Here is a 15,174-nt window from a genome sequence, read left to right on the forward strand (position 1 = left end):
TGGAGGGGGAAGAAAAAAAGTCTTATTTAACGCCTTAAAAAAGTTCATGGCAGGTAACTAGAATAGAAGAGAGAAAAATTCTTTAAAGCTTGTCTCCCTGTGGTGTGGGTTTTTTCTTCACTTCTAATAGCTTTTATTTTAATTTCTAGTTCTGAATTCAAGCAGCTGTCACTCTCTTTATAGCCCTCTTTGAAACACTTACAACGTAGGAGGTAGCCGGGCTGTCTAAGAAACATCTTTTCAAACCAACTGAAGTATTGTTTATCCTGAATGAAATAGAATTTTTAAGGCTGTCAGGAGTGACTGATTTGAAACGTTTCCTTTGGTAGCTAGGAAGATGAGGAGAAATCTTGAAGGGGAAGGTATTATCTCAGTGTGGCCAATTCCAAGCAATTGTTATTACTCAGAAAACTCTTATGGACCGTGATAAAAATTACCAGGAGATAAGACTGCTGTCTACAATTAATATAACCAAACAAACCTGTGGTCAGTTTATTTGTACTTACTGAATCCTTCCCAGCTGTTGAGGAAAAAGAAATGATGTGAGATTGAGTCAACTGTGGAGGCTACTCCTGTAACTAGTTGTGTCTCCTTGACTTTTATGAACTCTGGACTGCAACTTTGCAGCATGGCTCCTTCTAAATGCTCATTCTGCTTGGCATGGCATTCTTGTGTGTCTTCTAGGCAGTATTTAGAAGGAATCCAGTGTCAACCTTGGGTGGAAAAAAAAATCTTCAAGCCTATTACAGTGAATTATACGGCTGACATTTTGCATGTACTAATATTTGTTCTCTGAACTCAGCAACATGAGTCTTTGAGCTTGAATTGTGATGATGGCTGTGGTTTTATTTTTCTCTTTGGGTCAGAATAGAAATAGTGACTCTTTAAGTCTCTGGTTATTATCTTAGTTATTTTAAAGGTGGGCTCTTTTTCTTAAAAATTTTAATAGTTAATGTGAGAACAGGATACAAAATTTGGAGGGTAATAATAGTACACAGTTAACAGATACCATACTATATGCCGGCTACTGTTGTTAGCAATATTTGTTAAACTTAGGTAATCCTCATAACAATCCTATCGGTAGTATTATTATCCGTATTTTATAATTGGGGAAACTGAGGCTCAGAGAAGGTCAGTAGCTCACCTGAGTCTCCCGGCTAGTGAGTGACAAAGCCAGGATTAACCAGTCCCATTCCAGAGTCTGGGCTCCTTACCACTCTGCTCAAGTGCAAACCCAAGTGCCTCAGCAAATGGTCTTCTCTTCTCTGGAGTTTTCCATGGCCAGTCTTTTCAGAGATGTCATGTGCCTTTCAAACAATACATTGATTTATTCTTTTTTAATTTTAAGAGTGACTCTTAGTTTTTCCATTAAAAACAGTGGCTAGTTTTGTTGTAAAGGAATCAGAGTGATGGTTTTGATGAAGGAGATGAAGGAGAAGAAAGGGCCAGAGATGAGGATGGATTTAAACCTGGGACACAATACACTGTAACAAAAATGGGTCCTCTAAGAGAAAGGGGTCGCTCATTTTTATGGGCAGGGAGAAGGAAAAGCAATCATTTTATTTCAGTATTACATTTATTTTATCGTGATATATATACCCATTTACCTAAATGAACAAATATCTGGTCTTACGTTAGTTGCAGTAAGGTGAAAAGTCTCCATTCAATCCCATCAACTCAGTCCCTGCAAACCAAATCTGTAACCACTGTTATTAATAGATTGAGCCATGTCAGAGGGCCAGCTCTCAGTTCCAAATTTATCTAATATCGGCAATTTCAAATGTTTTTTCATTTACATGTCGTTTCAACCTATAGTTTCTTAAATCCTTTCAAAGTTAAAATTCCAAATTGGATTGCTGGCCACTGTTATTAGGAGGGTCGTATCACATGAAACTGCTCTGCTGTTTGTCTATGTCAAAACTGATTGAATAGCAGCAGTTTGACTTGGTTCAACCTATAGTTTCTTATTGTTCCTTCTAGAATCCTTCATGTACATATAAGCAGAGATGAATATAGATTTTTATATATCCCCTGTGTGCTCAAAAGCTAGTTGTGCACCGTATTTTAAAAAACTTTATATCTGGTATTGTTTTCATATCAACACAAAAAGAGTGCCCTCTCCTTTTTCACTGCTGTCTAGTATTCGGTGTGTTCTGTTGTGTGGGTGTGCTCCTAAAGGCCTTGTTCTACAGCCAGACATAAGCAGGTGGTACAGGTCCTCAGTAATCACACACAGGCTTCTAGCCTTCCAAGGATCACAGAAATGTGTCCACAGAAATAATATACATGGTGTGATTTTGAGTGACTCAAGTAAGTTATAAAACAGAATTTCAGAATAGCCTCACTTCTAAAGGGAGAACTATGTGAATAAGTGTATAAGCATAGAAATAAATCCGGAATAATATTAATCCGTTAGGACAGTGGTTTTCCTTAGGAAGTGAGAGAATGATGATTTTCTTCTTTAAACATATCTGTATTTCTTTTTCCTTGTTATATACATGTAAGTATATACACATATATACGTGTACATATATACACATATATACACATGCATCATGCATACGAGTATGTGTATTTAAGTTACAAAAGTTTCAGCCTAAAACTGATGCAAGTTGTGCTTGTTATTTGGCGTGCTGGGTGTAAGTTGAAGATTTTGAAGTACAAAGAGTGAAGCGGAGCCCAAGAAAAAAGCATATGGAGTCCCGCTAGCATGAGTTGACCTGGAGAAATTTCATTGGCAGTACATTGAGAATGGGGAGCTGTCACTGCTTAGTGTTTTCCTGTTGGATTTAATGCATCTTTCACCTTCTACCTGGGCTGCTCTCAAAGTCACATTGTCCTAGCATTTTGGGGATCACTATCACTGGAAATACTTAGGCCACAAAGAGTTTTATTGAGTGGTAGAATTATTTGTGGTTACATTTGGATTTAACCTAACCTGGATTTAAATCCCTGTTCTCTTCTTAGTGTCTTATATGACCTAGGCAAATTCCCCTTTGAAGCCTCATGAGTTTGGGTCAGTAAACTTCCCCATGGCTTTTGCCAAGAACAAATGAGTTAATGGCTGTAAACCACCCAATATTTAGTGAATACTCAATTTTAGCTTAGATTTTCCAGAGGGCCTGATGTGTAAAATAGAGGGCTTCAAATATATTTTCCTATATGGTATACTTTCCAAGAAAATGTACTTAGTCTTTTGTGTTTGGTTATTTTTGTCCAGCTTAATAAGTTTATTGGTTGCTACCTTAAACTGACAATTGATAATAATGTACATTGTTCAGGTGAAAAGAATGATGTGATGGGGGAGGAGGATAGGTAAGTAGCTAGGAGTCCAACAACCCTCCTTTCTCAGCTGGACTGGAGTGTGTTCTGAACACACTGCTCTAAATTTCCTGAGCTGTCAAAATGTCAGGCTTCCTCAGAAGTTTATGCAAGACAGCTTGATTCAGTATCTGATTACTTTTTGGTTCCTAAGGATAATCGTAGATGGTGGTTATATTTTTTGTTTATATAGGCAGAAATCTCAATCTGTAAATAATGCCTCTGGACTGTGATTATGATATAAAAATGCTCTCTGCTTTACAGAGTAAAGCAATTTGCTTTGACTTCTATTGACATCGCAGCCGAACTGGTCTTATTCACTTTGTAATTGAATTGCTACAGCCTTCCATTGACCTTGTAAGTAGCAGAGGTGGTTCCTGGAGTTGTAACGTAATGCCTGTTAGCTACTGCTGTAACGTTATAATGGGGTCTGTGTTTTATGTCATGCGATTAGAACACAGCCGATTCCCTCATCAGCGTTTCCTAGCATACACTTTTGCCATGTCTTAGCCATTCGGTAGCTTTTCAGGCAAGCGTTTTGCTTAATTTTTAATATCTTCAGACAGTAGAAAATAAAATCTGCTTTATAATTGTATGGCAATTTCATCACATCTTTTCACGCCTTACTGTGACAGTTTAACTTGTAGTTTAGGAGTTGACTTCTCTCTTATTCAGTTTTCTGGGGGGGATGCATATCTATGTGTACTTTTGTTTTTTGGACTTTTTGGACTGGGAGTGGGCGGTTATTTCATTGAGAGTCACTTTTCCCTTTCCTAGACATGATTTCAGATAAAGAAATTATATTACCCAAGGGAATTATTCTTAGCTAGCCACTGACTCTCATTAACCTGCATGTTAATTAGCTTTATCATGGTTCCCATTATGGTTTGTCTTGTTTGGTGAGGCCAAATGAAATGAGAGGAACTGGGACATCTTGCCCTACCGCCCCCAGCATGACATTGCTTTAACTTGCAGCAGAACTGAGAATTGGGGTCAGTGGGACTTTACGAACCTTTCCTTCCACTTGGCAATTATAACTGGTCTCTCAGTGCACCTTTCACTGCTGAGAAATACAATTAGCGTTCTTTCCTTAATGGGCAGTTGGCACGGTTAATTTCTTATACCCCCCCTCCCCTTTGTTTCCCTAATGGAAGACTTTCTGATCAAAGAATCTAAACTGTTTTCTCTTAATAGTCATTTATTACCTACTGCTCTGTGGACAGCAAAGAAGAATTCCCTTTGAATGGGAGGGTTGGATTTGGTTTTTTTAAAGAAAGATACCCAATTACATTAGCAATTTTAAAAGTTCAATTTTAAAGTCAAACTTTGAGTCTCCTAACCTATCTTTATTTTTCTAATTAAAGAAAGGAATTACCTGTGTGTGTGTGTGTGTATACGTACAAACTAATGTACAAGATAATATGATAAAACTCTTTTGGCTTACGTTTTTAGAAGGATAAGAATAAATATCTGGCCTGAAAAATATATCGGCTTTACTTTTTGTCTTGCATTGGATTCCTTTTTTTTTTTGGGGGGGGGTGACTTCTTTTTCTCTCTGTAGATCTTATCCGTATAATGCCACTATTGCTAGTGCCTCATAATGCAAGTTCTCTCAATTCCTTGGGCATTTTAGTTGAAGTAGACTAAGCATATGGGAAGCTATGAAGGCAGTGCTGGGTTTTCTTTGGCTGGTTAGGTGTTAATGGGGTTTGGGATCTGATCCTGACCCTTCTCAGCCATGCTGCTCACAGACTGCTCTGTTGTACACTAGTCGTTCCGTGTGTATACTGCAGCTTCTAGTTCGAGAAGCTCATAGGACTCCGTGAGGTTCTGGGTGAGTATCTAAGTATGCTATGAAGAAACAGGCCTGTTCACTTTTTTTTTTTTTTTTAACTAGCCAAAGAGTGGGCTACTTGGACAAAACTAGTCTTAGATAATCCAGCTAGGCAGGACAGGCTGTCTTTCTATGTTGTTGGAATGTAGCCTTTTCCTGTTTTCCTCAGTCTCAATAAATTTGGGTATCTGGTCACACTGGTATCTGCACATCATGGGGATGCTAGTGCTAAGGACCAGATGCAAAAACAAAACACTGGACAGAACTGTAATCCTCCCTTTGGAGCAGTAGTGAGTGTTAAGCTGTTGTGGAAGTCATGCTCCTTTACTTAGCCTTGGAGCCCTTGAATGTTTCATTGACTACAACAGTCTCACCCAGTAATTTGAAAGCAAGAAGACATTATGATGTACTTCTAAGACTTAGGTAGGAAGAGTGAGGCTATGTATGACTCAAGTGTTCTTGAGTGTCCTTGTTAAAAGTAGAATGCTCTCCTAGATGGGTTAGTGTTCCAGTGCAGTATGACAGTTCTATGATGTCTCATTTCTCATGAGTGAAGTAGTATACTTTGACTTGTATTAACTGCATTTCAGGGACCAGCACCGCTTAGTACATGCTACTTTTCCTGTACACAGGGTCATTAAAGAGTGGATGGTGGCTATGTCCTTTGATCTCTATCAACCTTAAAATGCCACTGTTGGCACCCATCCCATCTGTTATGTTGGCCTTATGAACATTGGTGGGGGAATGTTTTCCTTCTACTGTTTCATATGTTGAAGCATCTCACCAGCTCCTAGACAGATTTAGCTTTATTTATAGAGGTCACTTCCATATTTATTGTTCCGCATCAGGTTTTATATACAACGTCAAGTCCAATTGCATATTGAGCAGGGGGGAGGGAAAACATAAATTTTGGTTTACTCTGATTTACACTAGTCAGTGCAGTATTAGAAACTAGCTTTTGACATGATGAAATATAGCAATTCAGACTTTCTTTTAGCAGAGTAGAAATTACATCAGAGTGTCTTTGAAATGAGTTTGGGAGTACTGTTCTTGATGGTAGGCACCCTTCTCCTTTTCAGTATGCTGTGTGTCCTGGGTGACCTTAGGAAGAAAGACCACTATGGCTCGAAGGAGATTTTATTGATGTCATAATATCTGCCACATGATGGAAACTAGGGCAGCCTGAATATTTTCTGCTTAGTTCAAAGGTTATATTTTGAACAGGCTTATATAAGTTAGCAAAACAAACAAACCTCTCCTCTTCCTGTGGCATTTCATCATCCTCTTCCCATTTCAGCCTCTTCCCATCACTTCCATTCCCACAGCTATCAGTCTGTCTACTACTGTGACTTGTACCCAGACATGTTCTCCTTGAGGATAGCCTTTCTCAGTTCCCTACATGCTGTGCCCTCTTCAGCTTCAGACATTAAGCCTCAATTTTTGGTCTTGAGTCTTCCTTGGGTGTAGCATCATGAGAACAGACACACCAAGTGGGCAAAGAAGAAACTGAAATACTCGAAGCCAGACATTATTGGGCAGCACTGTTTAAAAGACAGAAAATTCAGAATGCAAGGAGGATAATTATAGTGCAGAATGACAGGAGAATGAATCCAGGCACAAGGGGAGGAGGGGGCTAGGGTAAATGTCACCACGTCAGCTTTTTTGCCCCCTGCTGGGGAAAGAATCTACCTAGTTTTGGCTGAAGCCCCCCTCAAAAGTAAACTAGGTCATGTTTAGCCTTGAGATTTATTTCTCTGTACTTAGGTAGTGAGTTTTTATATGTCTGGTCACATTTTCTAGTCGATTTCCACTGTGATTTTGGAGATTTTTTCCCCCCAGAAAGTGTTACATACCAATCGATAATAAAAATAATAGTTAAGAATATTAGCTTTTCACTTTATGGAACAGCCTGTGTACACTAATTGTAGTATACAAGTAATCCCTGTTGAGTGAGCGCACTAAAATATAAAAGAAATCAAATATATTTTAGTAAATTCTAGTTTTGAGAGTTTTCCCTGACGAAATGTAATGTGAATATTTAAAGAGTCATGATGACCCTTTGACTGTCAGTATTTAGGGAAATTGTCTGTTTAAATATGGCATAGAAAATGTTCTGAATCTTGTTTCCTAATCGATATTTTAGAGCTATAAAGTTTTCTTTGGTATTCTTGTGCCATGTTTCACAAATTTTGACATGAAATGTCTTTATCATTGAGTTCTAAATCTTTCTTAATTTCCATTATGATTTTCTTTTTAACCATATTTAGTTTACCAGCATATTGAAATGGTAAAATCTATCCTTTCCTTTATTAAGTTCTAAATATTTTGTAATTTTGGTCTGAGAAGAGAGGATGTGTAATATCCATCCTTCAAAACATTTCCTTAAGAATTCTTTGGCGGTCCAGTGGTTAGGACTCTGCACTTTCACTGCTGAGGGCCCAGGTTCGACCCCTGATCGGGGAACTAAGATCTCACAAGCCTCATGGTGTGGCCAAAAAAAAAAAAAAAATCCTTAAAAAAACATTTGTTTTGAAGAATATTTATCCTCTGTTATTTCAAGGTGTGTGTGTATCTAAACAATAGAGCAGCTTTGTATGGTTGATTACAGATATTTCTCTCTCTCCCTGCCTGATAGAACTGTCTGAGAGGAGTGTGTTAAAGTCTCCAATAATGACAGTTGATTTTTCTGTTTTCCCTTACGGTTCTATATATTGCTTGAGGCTGTATCATTAGGTGCTTATCTTCTTACTCCATCATCTTGTCCTTTTATCAGTATAAAATGACCCTCTTTATCTCTCATGTAGTTTATTAAGATCGTTGTGTACTTTGATTTATATTTGCCTAGTATAGCTTTATTTTCTTGAATTTCCAGCCTTGCTTTGTCTTTTTGTTGTAAGCATGTTTCTCGTAGTCAACATATTATTGGATTTGGAAAATATATTTGGAGAATCACTGTCTTTTAATTGATGAGTTTAATCCATTTATGTATATTATGATTACCATTATGTTAGGATTTCTGTCATTTTATAATTTTTATTTAATAATGAATTTTGATACCTTTTTGTTTTCTTTCCTCCTTTCTCTTTACAAAAGCAAATGTTATGCTGTTTCTAATAATGTGTATCCTGTTTTTGTTTCTAAGGTGGTTGCCTTATTTTGAGATTTGTAAGCTTATTTATCTGTTGGCTTCTTAAACTCAACTACGTTTCATCTACTCCATCTCTAATAAGATAAATATCCAATGGACTCTCATTTCCTTTTTGAGCTACCCACCCCCACTATGTTGATATTTTCTAGATTCTAGGCTCAGGATCATTTTGGTTATTTTTTTTCCCCTTTTCTTTTGTCCTAGAGTTTTTAGAAGACAATGATAGACATTGAAAATCTCATATTGCTTCTTTTATTTAAATACTTGAAAACTGTGTTTTGGGAGTGTTATCATTATAGTTCTTTATGTGGCAAACCTTGGGTGTTTTTAAAGTCTAATAGGTTTATTACGCCCTCACATTTTTTTTGTTTGATTTTTTTTTTTTGCGGTACGCGGGCCTCTCACTGTTGTGGCCTCTCCCATTGCGGAGCACAGGCTCCGGACGTGCAGGCCCACTGGCCATGGCTCACGGGCCCAGCCGCTCCGCGGCACGTGGGATCTTCCCGGACCGGGGCACGAACCCGTGTCCCCTGCATCGGCAGGCAGACTCTCAACCACTGTTACGCTCTCACATTTGATTGGCAGTTTGAATATACAGTTCTGTGCTCAAAATTCTTATCCTTCAATACTTTAAAAATGTTACTTCAATATTGTTCTGAATTCAGTTTTGCTGTTGAGAACTCTGATGTCACTCTGGGTCTTTTTTAAAAATATGATCTGTTCTTTCTGTCAGGATGCTTTTTATTTTTTTCTTTGTATTTGATATTCTCAAATTTTGCAATAAGGTATCTTATGTGCAGTATTTTCTTTATTTGTCTGTTTGGTACTCTGAGTCCTTTAGATTGAGGTCTTTGAAATTCTTTAATTTTGAGGAATTGGTCATTATTTCTTTAAATATTTCTTCCTCTCAATATACTTCTTTTTCTGGGATCTGAATGTTGGCAATTTCACTTCTCTTTTGTGTTACAGATCTCTAAATTGCTGAATTTCTGTTGTTGTTGAGTTTACTATCCTAGCTTTCTTTATGTTCTTAGAAACTGTAGGTATAAGTCCATCAGGAAGGAGGATTTTGTGTGTGTACCTGTCGTTGGGATGACTTAGAGCCTCCTTCTCTTCCTTCTTCTACTCCCTCTCCGGCTCTTGACCACTGTGTTCACCAGGTTGAACCAGGTGCTTTGGTTCAGAACCAGCTATTATTCCTGTACGTAACTCTCATCCCGGGGAGGGGAGTGGGTGGGCTTATCAAATCTACTTTCCAGGCAAGTGGGGAACTTGGTCACAGATTTTTGGCCTCCATTTAGTGTGGTGAGTGTCTCCCAACCCCTAGTTCCACATGGGGAGCCTGGTTCTACCCCTGAACCATGCCTGGTGTATTGTAGGTATATTGACCTAAGGATACCACAGGATTTAAATGTCTGTTGTTTCTGCTGGTTTGGATGAGTCCTGGAGCTGGTAGACTTTTGGCTTGTACTCCCGCTGACTTCTGAAACTATTTCCTTTCTGTTTCTGTTTCACAGAGATGGGAAACAAGTTTTCAAGTGCAAATTTATTTTAAAAGTCATTTCATTGCTGTTGTTGTTGGGCACATGTGAGAGGAGAGGTGGGTTTCCATTTAAAATTTCATTGCTGTCTTGACTGGAAATTTCCTGATTGGCCTTTACTGTAAAAGTGTTACTGTGTTGTTACAAGTGCAGTTACTTTGTTCTGCACTTATAACAATAAATCTTTCTTTGATCCTAGTGACTAGCTGTTTGATATTTAGAAGCATCTAAGATTATTCTGACGGGAAGCATATTTCTGCGCCAGCGGAACCACAGAGAGAGTCTGCTGTTGTCTTCCATTTAACCAAATACGTAACTGCGGAGTTTGTCAGAAGTTTAACTAATTCATTAGATCTTCTTCTCTTCTCTTCTCTTCTCTTCTCTCTTTCTTTTCTTTTTTTCCATTTTTCTTTCTTCTCTTCTGTCCCCTTTCTTTTTCTTTCTTTCTTCTAATTCATAAGCCAGGATGTTTGAGAGAGGGGAGCATGGACCAGCCTTATGAGTGGAGACAGCTCATCTCTGACAAATAACAGAAACCTCCTGTGGTTTCAGCTCATACTCAAACATTCTAGACTGAGTAGAAAACAGCAGGTAATGGATTCAAGGGGAACCATCTCTGACGTCTTAACAGTTAGGAAGTTTATTTGAGAGATGGACAAAGAAGAAATGAATGAAATGGGAGGGAAAACTCTAAGCCTTATTCCCTCCAACAGCAGTTCTGTTTAAGTGAAATGAGCAGAAGGTGAGTGGAGAGAAGCACTTATCATCAGAACAAGAAAGTTCAACTATCTAGAGTAAAAGTTGATCAGCATATTAAAATATAGGAGATAGGGCTCCCCTGGTGGTGCAGTGGTTAAGTCTCCCTGCCCATGCAGGAGACACGTGTTCAAGACCTCATCCGGGAAGATCCCACATGCCTCAGAGCAACTAAGCCCGTGTGCCACAACTACTGAGCCTGCACTCTAGAGCCCACATGCCACAACTACTGAGCCCGTGTGCCACAACTACTGAAGCCTGCGCACCTAGAGCCCGTGCTCCACAACAAGAGAGAAGCCACCACAGTGAGAAGCCCGTGCACCGCAATGAAGAATAGCCCCTGCTCGCCACAACTAGAGAGAAGCCTGTGCACAGCAACAAAGACCCAGTGCAGCCATAAATAAATAAATAGATAGATAGAGAGATAGATAGATAGATAAACATCCTGTGTATTGTTAACTGTGGTAGAATTATCAAGTTCTTTTTCCCCCTTGCTGCTCAGTTTTCTGCCAGTCATTGAAGATCGCTTTAGTCTTTTCCTGAAAACAAAACACATGCGCATGTACTCAGGGTCATAAAGAAATCAGACTAAATAGTGAAATCCAGTAGCTGACATGAAAGGCATGTCCTCGTGAATACTTCTTTGGTCCATTTTTTATGCGAATCTATGTCTGGGCCGGAAACCTAAATACTTGTAAGATAACACTTCTCTCTGTTTACCATAGTAACAGCAATAACCACCACCACCACCATCAGTAAGGAGAAGGCTGCTCCTTACACTGAAGTTCCTCCAGGGTTCTTCTTCCATTTCTATATCTTCTCCTTTGCCCTCTCCATCCAGTGCTATGACTTCAACTCAACCCACATGCCTCTCAATAAAATCATCCCAGATCTTTCTCCAGGGCTCTAGGGCTGTATAACCAGCTCTCCTTTGGACATCTTCCCCTCGATCTCTTACCCCCTCGAATCCAACATGTCTACAGCTGGTCTTATTATTTCCCACACGCAACTTGCTCCTTGTTTTTCATGCCCTATTTCAGTGGATAATTCTACATTCACCCGGTTACCTAAAGCAAGAACTTGAGGGTCATGGTAGGTTCCTCTTTCAACCTTCACCTTCATTCACAGAGGTCCGATGACTGTAATACCTGAATATCTCTTGAATCTGTATCACTTCCTTGTTTAATCCCTGCAATAACTTTCTAATGCCTGTAGCACACATCCAGACGCCTTAGCGAGATATAAAACTCGACACCCTACCACCTTCTGCTGTGTTTGGCTTTACCTGACTGTCTTCTGCACCTTTGGGTTAGAGGCTGATTCTTCACCTTTGTAACTTGGCATCTGCAGTGTGCCTTAGTATATAAGTAGAACCTCAATAAATTGAAGAAAGAGGGTGAGAGATGTTTGTGGCTTGAAAGGGGAGAGGACGATTATCAGAAGCTGCGTGCAGATTTTCTAACAATACTTTGAGATTTTTTTCCTTCTTAATTCCTAGAGGCACTGGCTTTTCAATTTCATGATCTTTTCTGTGGCAGTGAGTCCACAGCCAGTATTTCCTGAAGCCTCCTGATTTGCCTGGCACTGCATTGTGTTCTCTACGGATTACCAAGATGAGACATGGTCTCCACCCTCAAAAGATGCATAACGGAGGTGGGGAGCTAAAATCAGGTCGTGAAAGCATTGACAGTGCAACGTAAACTTCTGCTTGCCTGCCATCGTGAGAAAGGAGAACAAGCAGAAAAGGTGGTTGGCAAGAGATTATGGAGGAGGTGGGAATTAAGCTGGGTGTTGTGAGGAAGTCATTGTCTCTTCTAGATGTGGTAGTTGTATTCTACTGAGTTTCTCATCTTGGAGTCTGTTCATAACAAAAGCCCTTCAGCACCATTTTTGTTCACGTACTCGGATCAACCCTGTTACTCGCAGGTGATGAGTCTGGAGATGCCTGTTGAAGGGTAGCACCTAGGGAAAGAGTTTGTGTGACACTCTGGAGAGATAAAAGGTGAAAAATGACGAGGGTGTCGGACTGTAGTTCTCAAGTACAAATTAGTTTCATAGGATTTAAAATCTTTATTCCTGATATTGTCAAACATAGAATTTTTTAAAGCTTTATTATTTTCCTACTAGTTAAAAAGAAGTCATTTAATTTTGGTGAACTAAAATTTTAGACTATTTAACTTTTACATGCCTGGTATTAGTGTTTCCTCAAATGCAGTGATTCTCAGGTAGATAAGCTCATTCTTGAACAGTGAGAGAGAGGAATTTTGTGCACATGGAAAGCAGGCTGAGAGAGCTCTTCGTTTGATCACTTTGTGTATCAATATTCTTTTCACTTGAGGGCTCAGATTGCCACTGTTTGGCAGGAAGTAAGGGAGAAATTCTCTTACTAGCACGTGATTTAATATGTTGAGTGACAATTTGTGCTGTGTCAGTCTGCTTAGGGACAGGATTGGAGGGGGTGGTGATGAGCTAGTGTATATGGTTGTGAGAACCTTTCAGGTATCTTTTGAAAGGAACCTTAGACCCTTGGGCTCCACTTCCCCAAAGCAGCTTCTCATTGACACGTTTCTCCTTGTAGGAGTGAGTCAGGGAATAGCTGGGCCCAGATTCTCACTTGCTGCTTTGCTGTGTCAGGTCCTGCCCCAGAGATAGGGCCTGCAGCCCAGAGAGCAGAGGGCCAACATCCAGTCTCCTGCAGCCAGGAAGCTGCTAGTGTGTGACCCGCTCTGGAGGTTATCTTGTCCTGCTGCAGAGCTGGTCATATTTTGCAACTTCTAGCCAAGCCCTGAATTGGCAGCTGTCGTGCAGGTAAACGTTCAGGAGTTTACTTTAGGCTCCGCGCTGGGGTTACATAGGAGACCTTCTTAGTTTTGAAGGGGGTTGTTGCCCAGGATGACTGAACGACACACAGAAGGGTCCTGGAAAGCTGGAGCTCCAGGTCTCATTTGCAGGAAAGAACTGGATGGATTGAGCTATCCAGGCACAGGGGGAGAGGCAGCCTTTGTTTCAAAGTGGACTGTATCCCAGGACGAAAATAAATCCAAAGGAAATCATAGAGATCTATCAGTGGGTTTGGGTTCATTTGCCTGAAAATGAGCCCTTCTTTTTGGGGCTGAATTATTCCAGTTAGCTAAATACGTTTGCGGTGAAGGGCAGTAGAAAAAGGAACTTCACTGAAAGAGGAAGCATATGGTCTTCTGGGCTGTGTGTTTGTGAATGGAGAGAGAGCAAGGCTTTGTAGAGTGACTTTGCCCAGGGAGAAGACCTGCTCACAGAGATCACATTCACCTCTCACCCCATTGTATCTCTCTCCCTGACCATGCACTTAGGAAAGAAAAAGTTCAGAAAACTCCCTCACCGCCATCTTCTGCACTGGATCATGGAACCCCCTAGCTGCTTCTATAAGGGGTCCCTTCTTCCAGCCATCACCACCCCCTCTCATTCCTCCTGGCCTGAATTCTGCTTTTCCAGATCTCCACTTCTAAGATTCTTTTAGCCTTAGTTGTAAGCTAGGTCAGAGTTAAGTAAGAATTATTTTATACAGTCAATTTTCAAGATTAGTATCTTGGGAACGAGCTTCATCAGAGCCCAGGATTGCCCTTGTGCTCCATTATTAGCAGAATTGAAATCCATCTAAGATGGTTTTCCAAGAGCACGTTCCTCGCTGTTCCTGGTGTTCATACACCCTCCATTTCTGGGACTTGGGACTGAGGAAATACGAAGGTTTAATCAGCTGGAAGCTGTTTGTGGCTGGGTTGTGACCCTCCACATTGTGTGTCATCTGCCACGGTAGTTTGTTGAGCAACTCTTGTGACCCGGCATTTATAAAATCAAGGCCAAGCCAGTGCTGTCTTAATAGAAAGTTGCTGCCCCGGAGCAGTTACAATTTAATGGGGACTGTGACTTTGGCTGAAGGGTCCAAGCTTCAGTGCGGGCTGTTCAGATGTGTTGATGGCAGCTGGGAGTACCACGAAAGCAAGGAGACCAGTCGAGGGACACGGCTGCTCTTCTGAGCTTTTCTACCTTCTGCATTTCCCACCCAAGCCCATAATGTGTACAGATGATACAAACGCATTTCACATAATGGTCCTCCGTGAACGAATAAATCATGCAACCCATTTAAGAAATGCATTTTCGTTTGGGTTTAAAGTCATCCCCTGCAGTCACTGCAGGGGTCTGGTTCTTGTAGAACATCCTCCCTAATGTTCACCGGGAAATGGAAGCTTCTCTGTGTCCGGGATTTAATAAATTGGGCTATTAAATTGTAATCCAAGACACCAGCTCAGAAGATAAGGTCCCTTTCAAGTTGTTGAATTTGTTATGACTGGGTGGTGATTGGCAGTGGCTTAAAGGGCCATCATGTGACTAGAAAGTGAGAGGCTGGACCCTGCAGGACTGGTGCACTGCTCTGGATTGTTTTCGAGGTTATCAATGATTTATGACTGTGCTCCTTAGAGACCAGGAGGTCACTGTGGCCGCCATTAAGGCTTTCATCTTCCGTTTGATCTGATTTTGATTATTGTTTTTTCTTGTGGGGAAAACACTCCTCACTTTGTATTACCTATAATTTATTT

At 40.2% G+C, this 15,174-nt stretch overlaps 1 protein-coding gene across 4 annotated transcripts in view; it reads left to right on the forward strand.

Moving 5' to 3' along the window:
* Positions 1 to 15,174, forward strand: part of ARHGAP10 (Rho GTPase activating protein 10) — a 334,513-nt gene that overhangs the window by 293,182 nt on the left and 26,157 nt on the right. The window lies entirely within an intron of this gene.

The sequence above is a fragment of the Monodon monoceros genome, unplaced genomic scaffold (genome assembly GCF_005190385.1).
Source record: "Monodon monoceros isolate NGI ecotype Baffin Bay Population unplaced genomic scaffold, NGI_Narwhal_1 Super_Scaffold_20, whole genome shotgun sequence".
In the NCBI taxonomy this organism is placed as follows: domain Eukaryota; kingdom Metazoa; phylum Chordata; class Mammalia; order Artiodactyla; family Monodontidae; genus Monodon; species Monodon monoceros.